We start from the raw sequence: 6771 nt of genomic DNA, 5'->3' as shown, positions 1-6771 counted from the left end.
TGTCAGAGCTGGGCGGGAGCTTAGAACAGGGGATGTCAGAGCTGGGCGGGAGCTTAGAACAGGGGATGTCAGAGCTGGGAGGGAGTTTAGAACAGGGGATGTCAGGGCTGGGAGGGAGCTTAGAACAGGGGATGTCAGGGCTGGGAGGGAGCCTAGAACAGGGGATGTCAAGGCTGGGAGAGAGACTAGAACAAGGGATGTCAGAGTTGGAGGGAGCTTAGAACAGGGGATGTAAGAGCTGGGAGGGAGTTTAGAACAGGGGATGTCAGGGCTGGGAGGGAGCTTAGAACTGGGGATGTCAAGGCTGGGAGGGAGCTTAGAACAGGGGATGTCAGAGCCAGGAGGGAGCTTAGAACAAAGGCAAATAGCATAGGGTATACAATTTAGTCAGAGGACTTACGTTTGAATTCTTACTCTAATCACTGACTTTGGGTGACCCAAAAAACCTCTATGGGCCTCAGTTCTCTTATCTGTAAGTGAGCAAGTATGCATTAAGGCTCCATAAAGTCCCTTCCAACTCTACTGATATAAAACTATTTGGTTTTTTGGATCTCTGTGTGAAAAAAAAAAAAAAAAAGCCCAACATTGATAGATAGGTTTTTACTCTAAAGCAAACAACAAGAGACATTTATCTCTGGGAGACCTTGGACAAATGACAATCTCCCTGGGACCCATTTTTCTCATCCATAAAATAAGGGATGGCTTCCTTTCCAAGTCTTGAACTACAGGGATTGTGTGATAGGGACTAAGTCTCTCTCCCCTCTTGGAGCCTTAGTTTCCCCATCTGTAAAATGAGGAGGTCAGACACAGATATAGATTCCAACACAAATGGCACATCTAGAAATGCACATGGAAGACACCAAAATGAGGAATAGAAACCTTGAATTGTCAATCATACAACCAATCACATCAATTGCTGATCATTGATGAAGCTGGTAACTATCTCCCCTCTGCCATCATCTTTGAAGTCCTGGTCCAGGATCATAACAACACTATATACACTGTCTCAGCTCTTGAAAGTCCTTTATGTGATCTCAAAAGCAGAAAAGGAAAAGATTATTTTTGTTTTTCTCTCTGAGTCTCATTTTCCTCATGTCAGTCAACAAGTATCATTAAGCACTCACTATATGTGTTACAAAGAAAGAAAAAAAAGTACCTGTACAGAAGGAGCTTTAAGTCCAATATGCAGACAGTAAATTGGGGAGTCTCAGAGGGAAGGCATTAAAATTAAGTTGGGTTGTGCAGTGGATAGAGCACCTGAAGTCAAGAGGACCTGAGTTCAAATCTGACCTCAGATACTCAATGCTTCCTGGCTGTGTGACCTTGGGCAAGTCACTTAACCCCAATTGCCTCAGCAAAAATAAACAAATAAATAAATAAAATGAAAGTTGAGGGAAAAGTAGGGAATCCAGGAATAAGGAAAGTCTTCCTGTTGAAGGAGGGCAGAAGGCAGAAATGAAAAGAATACCAGATATGGGGGGCATGAGTCGAAATAGTGTGTCACGTGCAAGGAACAGCCAGGAGGCCAGTATCATAAAACTGAGAGTCTATGGGTGGTTGTAAGGTATAAAACTAGAGAGATTTATGTGTGGAGCAGGCAATGAAAGACTTTGAATGCCAGTGTTTTATATTTTATATCCTATATATCCTAGAAGCATCTTATTTTTAATATTTATAAAATATTCTATATGCTTGCAACAAGATAGTGAGTGTCAGTCAAGAGCAGAGAAGACATTCTCGGGAAGGTTGAAACTACATCCTTGGCAATTAATTGGTTTTGGGGTGATGGTGAGAGATTGAGGAGTCAAGGATGATTCCTAAGTCTAAGTGACTGGCTTGATGTTGATATCCTTGATGGTAATGGGAAGTTGGGTTGGGTGAATGGGGAGAGACAATGAGCTCAGTTTGGGACATTTTGGGTTTAAGATGTCTACAGGATGGGGCAGCTAGGTGGCGCAGTGGATAGAGCACCAGCCCTGAAATCAGGAGGACCAGAGTTCAAATCTGGTCTCAGACACTTAACACTTCCTAGCTGTGTGACCCTGGGCAAGTCACTTAATCCCATCCTTAAAAAAAAAAAAAAAAAAAATGTCTATAGGAAGTCTAGTTTGAGATGTCCCATGGACAATTGGAAATCGGAAGAGAAGTTAGGACTAAATAAATTAATTTGCGAATCAGGTGATCATTGAATCTGGGGGGCTCTGATCTGTTCATCAGATGAAATTACATAGAGGGAGAAAAGAAGAGAACCCAGGACAGAGCCCTATGAGACACCTCTGGTTAGCCGATGTGACCTGGATAAAGATCCAGAAAAGGAAACAGAGCAAGGGCAGTCAGACAGGTAGAAGTAAAATCCAGAGAGGTGAGGATCAAGGAGAAGTTGGTGATAAACAGCATTAAAGGCTGCAGAGAAACCAAGAATGATAAACACTGAGAGAAGACAATTGGGTTTAGCCATTAGAAGACCACTGATGACTTGGAGAGAGCGGTTTCAGTTGAATGATGAGGCTGAAAGTCGGACTTCAGAGAATGTAGGAGAGAGTGAAAAGAAAGGAAGTGGGGATACCTGTTGTAGCAGCCTTCTCAAGGAGTGTAACCAGGAAAGGGAGAAGAGAAGATCACTGGTGGAGACGGATCAACGAGAGCTTTTTGGAGATGGGAGATGGGAGTGACATGGATGTGTTTGTGGCAATGGAAGAACACAGTAGGCAGGGAGAGTTTGAAGATTAGTAAGAGAGTGGAGATGAGAAAGGGGGAGATCTGCTGGAGAAGAAGGGGTGGAATAAAAGCGTTTATGTGTGGAGAGGGATTTGTCTTGGCAAGGAGAAGGGTCACCAGTTCACGGGATAGGGATGAATAAGTAGAGGAGCAGAAGACATCTGTCTGAATGAAGAGGAGGGGACCTGAAAGGTCTCTTCACTTTTTTTCTGTAATCATAAGCTGGGCATTGAATTTGTTGAAGAAGAAAAGGTAACTGGCAGCTAGGTGGCACAGTGCATAGAGCACCAGCCCAGGAGCCAGAAGGACATGACTCAAATCTGGCCTCAGGCACTCACTAGTTATGTGACCTTGGGTAGGTCACTTAACCCTGATTGCCTTTGAAAAAGGAAAGAGAAGAAAAAAGAGAAGGAAGAAGAGGAGGAAGAGAACAAGAAGAGAAAGAAAATGGGGGAGGAGAAAGAAGGAGGGACAGGAGAAAGAACAAGAACAAGAAGGAGGAAAGGAGAAGGAAGAGAAAGAAAAAAGAGGTGAAGAAAGAAAAGGGAGAGGAAGAAAAAAGAGAAGAAAGAAAAAAGGGGGAGGAGAAGGAAGAGGAGAAAGAACAAGAACTAAAAGAATAAGAACAACAAGAAGGAAAAACAAGAAGGAGGAGGAGGAGAAAAAAGAAAGAAAAGAAGAGTAGAAAGAGGAAGAAAAGGAGGAGGAGGAGAAAAGAGGAGAAAAGAGAAGAAAGAAAAAAGGAGGAGGAGAATGAACAGGAGAAAAACTGGAACAAGAACCAAAAGTATAAGAACTAGAAGAAAAGGAGGAGGAGGAGGAGGAAGGGGGAGAGGAGAAGAAAGAGAAAGAAGAAGGAGGAGAAGAAAGAAGAGGCAGGGGCGAAAAAAAAGAAGGAACAGAAGAAAGAACAAGAACTAAAAGAATAAAAACCAGAAGAAGGAGGAGGAGGAGGACGAGGAGGAGAAACAGGAGGGGGAGGAACAGGAGAAAGAATAAGAACTAGAAGGAGGAGGAGGAGAAAGAGAAAGGAGGAGGAAGAAAAGAAGAACAAAAAGGAAGAGGAGGAAGAGAAAATCAAGTGTCTGGAGGTTGTTAGACACGAGTTTTCAGAAGCTTGGTTGGGTGGTAAATAGGAATTGAGCAAACTCCAGAGATGTTACTAAGAAGAGCATGTAGAGCTCCAGTCCTCTCACCATGATGATGTTGGGAAAGGGAGGAAGGCGATCAGTCAAAGTTCAGCCAGTGCCCCAGAGGCCAGCCAGGAATACTGTGTCATCAGGAAGGAGTCAGTCTTAATGGGTACAAGAAGATGGAAGGAATGTGAAAAGACAAAGTTTAAGATGTAAGCTAGCTTGTTGCCAAAGGAAGAGGCAAAAGTAGAAAGTGGAAATTGAGTTTCAATGAGAAAGTTCTATTGAATTAATCCTAAAGTTTCTAAATTAATCCTAATGTTTCAAACCTGGATGGTGGAGAGGAAGAATAAAGCAATTAACAAACATTTTAAAATACATTGGAATTGACATTTTTGTTTTCATATCACTTACAATTTTCCATGTCCCTCTTCTCCCTGCCCCTGTAACTATCCTATATAACAAAGAATTTTTAAAAGGAAAAAATAGCAGTAAAATAGACACTACATCCAAAAAGAGAGAGAGAGAGAGAGGGAAGGAGAGAAGGAGGGAGAGAGACAGACAGAGAGACAAAGAGAGACAGAGAATGGAGGGTGGGAAAGAACATTTTTTAAAAGCCAAAGATAATGATTCTACTTTGAGAACCAACCTGGGTCCGGTTCTTGGGATTTGGAGAGACCCTAGAGAGCATATAGTCTATGACCTGTGGGCAGTTGGAGATGAGTTGAACCTGGGAGATGAAGGTTGGGGATGGAGATGCAAGATTGTCCCTGAAGTGAGGAATAGTTAAGGTCAGCAGATAAGGGAAGGAGTCAATGGGAAATGAGAACAGCCTCCCTGGAGCCCCCATCGCACAGCCAAAGAGGCTGTCCAAAACCACAGCAGACATCTCACTAATGAGCATCCTTGCCTCTGCCAGCCTTCTTCCTTTTCCAAAGCCTATCCTACTTTTCAACATTCCTACTTTGCAAACCTTACATCCTCATTTTCTCAGAGGATGCCTGGAAATAGGAGCATTTCAGTCCAAAGGGAGGCAAGGCTAATGGGGGACTGCCAGGCAGGAAGCAGGTCAGTAGGGAGAGGGTTTGGGCAGGGGGCCTGCCAGCCTATGCCGTAGGCATCTGCTCTCGGCAGCCACACACAGAGCTGGCCCTACCCAGAACCCCGCTGTTCTGATTTCCAGCCTCGTGTTCTTTCCACAACCCTCACGGCATGCTGGCTTCTATTTAACCTTCTCTAAAGCTACCATTCTTTGAAAAATTGTTTGACTCAGGACTGCTCAATGCCTCTTGTCAGTCTCCTGGATACAAGGCTTATTCCCCTGGAGAAAAGCAGCGGAACATTTTGTACCGAGATAGTATTATTAATATTCTACACAAAGGCATATGGAAGACATTAAGGGCAGGTTTTCTCTGAAGGATGCACGAACCCATTCTTCTGGGAGATGGAAATAGGAGCCAGAAACCCCCCAGGGAGGGTCGGCAGAGATGGTCCCATATTATTGTAGGAACTAAACCTTTGGAGGTTCAAATAGGCTTCTGCTGGTCCTAGTGAATAATGTGAGGGTTCAGTGTGCTGTGGACCTCCGTCTGTATTAAGTGCTAAAGTTACTAAGTCACCCAATCCCAGCTCCAGACCTGGAAAGGATCTTGGGGAACATCTAGCCCACCCCCCTCATTTTACAGATGAAGAAACTGGATTCTGTAGCGATTGACTGACTTGCATTAGATCACACGGCCAATGAGTGTCAGAGGTGGGATTTGTTCTTGTCTATCTCCGTAGCCAGAACCGAAGATTCTGTATAAAGACAGGGGTGGGAGAGGGGGATAAGGAGAGGGGGAGTTGACAAAGATAAGGTTTTGAGGCTCAGCTGAGGATCCCCTGCCTCCTGGTGCCTACATCCTTATGAGCTGTGGAGATGGAGGCCTGGTGGGATGGGGAAGTGGTTAAATCACTTGTCCTTTGACCTCTAGGTCAGGTATAATTTTATCAGTAAATCCTGTGGCTAGATTATCGAGGTGAGATAGAAAACAAAACAAACAAAGAGAGAGAGAGAGAGAGAGAGAGAGAGAGAGAGAGAGAGAGAGAGAGAGAGAGAGAGAGAGAGAGAACAAAAATTCTAGGTGATTTACTTTAGCATCATGATGGGACTTTGCTTTTGCATATTTGATTTACCCATCTATAAAATGTAAACTATTTAAGGTCTTTTCCATTGAACTTTCTGATGCTGGGATGACTCTGTTCCTAAATCTGATATTATGACCCTCTGACAGTTGATTAACTCTGAGCTCAGATTTCTTGACTACTATACTTAGGAGTATATATACATATTCCCCTGCCACCATATTCAGCCCTGACATGTTTAGCAAATTTGCAAATGTCATGAAGTGGTCAGGAGTAGCTGAAACATTGGATAACAAAGTGAGGGTTCACAAAAAAGACCTCTCCATTCCATATAATCAGACCTTGAGGGTCTATAAACTTGTTTTTAATACTTTGATAATTCTAATTTAAAATAATAAGTTTCAATAGGTTTTTTAATATGATGTTTCCTTTATAATCCAATGTATTTTCTGCATTTAAAAACATTATTTCTTAGAAGGGGTCTGTAGACTTCACCATCCTGACTGCCAGAAGGAGCCAGGATACCCAAAGAAGTTGAGAATGAATGGCAGAATCTAATAAGATCAGCTTTAACCAGGAGAAATGTAAATGTAAATTTAGGTTCAAACAATCAACTTCAAACAATGAGCATTTATTAAGCATTTGCTATGTACCATGCACTGAGCTAAGTATCAGGAATACAAATAGGCTAGAATAGGCCCTTGTTATTACTGACTTCACATTGTTATAAAACGGAGGGGAGGAGAGATGTCCAGATAACAGTTTGTCTGAAAAAGATCTGAAGGTTGTAGGGGAC

Source organism: Sminthopsis crassicaudata, chromosome 5 (genome assembly GCF_048593235.1).
Source record: "Sminthopsis crassicaudata isolate SCR6 chromosome 5, ASM4859323v1, whole genome shotgun sequence".
In the NCBI taxonomy this organism is placed as follows: Eukaryota; Metazoa; Chordata; class Mammalia; order Dasyuromorphia; family Dasyuridae; genus Sminthopsis; species Sminthopsis crassicaudata.
This window is presented reverse-complemented; position numbering follows the sequence as displayed.